The sequence below is a fragment of the Ovis canadensis genome, chromosome 1, assembly GCF_042477335.2.
Source record: "Ovis canadensis isolate MfBH-ARS-UI-01 breed Bighorn chromosome 1, ARS-UI_OviCan_v2, whole genome shotgun sequence".
Lineage (NCBI taxonomy): Eukaryota > Metazoa > Chordata > Mammalia > Artiodactyla > Bovidae > Ovis > Ovis canadensis.
The window spans coordinates 271,953,543-271,955,443 of NC_091245.1; the positions used below are offsets into that span (position 1 = coordinate 271,953,543).

The following is a 1,901-nucleotide window of genomic DNA, read 5'->3' on the forward strand; positions in this document are numbered from 1 at the left end:
GGCCTTGTCCAATCTGTTGAAGGCCCAGTAGATATAAAACGCTGACCTCGGGACCTCCGTGGTGGTCCAGTGGCTAAGGCTCTAGACTCTCAATGCAGGATTTCTTGTCACTGGTCTGGGAACTAGATCTCACATGCTGTGACTAAGACCTGGCACAGTCAAATAAATGAATTTTTAAAAGAAATACAAAAAGGCTGACCTCCCTCAAGCAAGAAGGCATTCTGCCAGCAGGTGACTCACAGACTTCAGCTGTAACATGTGCGCTTCCTGAGTCTCCAGCCTGCCAGCTCACCCTGAAGACTTTTGGCCTTGCCAGCCTCCGGTGGCTCAGATGGTAAAGAACCCACCTGCAGTGTGGGAGACCTGGGTTCGACCCCTGGGTTGGGCAGATGCCCTGGAGGAAGACGTGGCAACCCACTCCAGTATTCTTGCCTGGAGAATCCCATGGAGAGAGGAACCTGGTGAGCTATAGTCCATGGGGTCGCAAAGAGTCGGACACAACTGAGCAACTAAGCACATAAGCCTGTGAGCCAATTCCTTAAAATATCTGTCTGTCTATCTATCTATCTCTTAGTCAGTGTTCTCCAGAGAAACAGAACAATGAGACACACAGGCAGGCCCTTTTATTGTGCTTTGCTTTATTGTCCATCAAAGATATTGTGTATGCTGGTGGGGGGAATTGTTTGTTTGTTTTTACAAACTGAAGGTTTGTGGCAGTCTTACACAGAAAGCAATTCTCTTGGTGCCATTTTTCCAACAGCACTGGCTCACTTTCTGTCTCTGGGTCACCTTTTGGTGCTTCTCACAATATTTCAAACTTGTTTATTATTACTATACGTGTTATGGTGATCAGTGATCTCCGATGTTATTATTGTCATTGTTCAGGGGCACCACAAACCGTGCCCCTATAAGATAAAATGCTTAATTGATAATGGTGTGTGTGGGTGTGTGTATGTGTGTGTGTGTGTTTGAATGCTCCACCAGTTGGCTTTTCCCCATCCTTCTCTCTCCCCTCAGGTCTCCCTAGTCCCGGAGACAAAACAATATTGAAATTAGGCTAATTAATAACCCTACAGGGCTTCCCCGGTGGCTCAGAGGTTAAAGCGTCTGCCTGGAATGCAGGAGACCCGGGTTCGATCCCTGGGTTGGGAAGATCCCCTGGAGAAGGAAATGGCAACCCACTCCAGTACTCTTGCCTGGAGAATCCCATGGAGGGAGGAGCCTGGTAGGCTACTAGTCCATGGGGTCACAAAGAGTCAGACACGACTGGGCGACTTCACTTTCACTTTCACTTTCAATAACCCTACAATAGCCTCTAAAATGTTCAAGAGAAAGGAAGAGTCACGCTTCTCTTACTTTAAATAAAAAATTAGAGGGTATTTCCCTGGTGGTCCAGTGGTTAAGAACCTGCCTTGCACTGGGGGCTATGCAGGTTCAATCCCTGGCTGGGGAACTAAGATCCCACATGCTCCTGACAACTACCAAGTCATGCCTGCCTTGAATAAGACTGGTTGCAGTGATATAAATAAATAAATAAATATTAAAAAATTTAAAATTAGAGACGATTAAGCTCAGTCAGGAAGACGTGTCAAAAGGTGACATGGGGCAAAAGTTAGACTTCTTGCACCCAATAGCCAAGCGGTGATGGCAAAGAAAAAGTTCTTGAAGGAAATTGAAAGCACTGCTCCAGTGAACACACAGATGATAAGAAAGCACCTCAGCCTTATTGTTGACCCAGAGAAAGTTTTAGTGGTCTGGATAGATCGAACCAGCCAGAGCTTTGTGTGCGTGCTCAATCACTCAGTCACGCCTGACTCTTTGCAAGCCCTTGGACTGTAGCCCGCCAGGCTCCTCTGTCCAGGGGATTCTCCAGGCAAGAATTCTGGAATGGGTTGCCATGC

General features: G+C 47.0%; 1 non-coding gene across 1 annotated transcript; it reads left to right on the forward strand.

The window, feature by feature from the left end:
• The first annotated feature begins 1,080 nt into the window (after positions 1-1,080).
• Positions 1,081-1,153, forward strand: TRNAS-GGA (transfer RNA serine (anticodon GGA)). The gene has a single exon. It is a non-coding gene; the product is annotated as a tRNA-Ser (tRNA).
• The last annotated feature ends 748 nt before the right edge of the window (positions 1,154-1,901 follow it).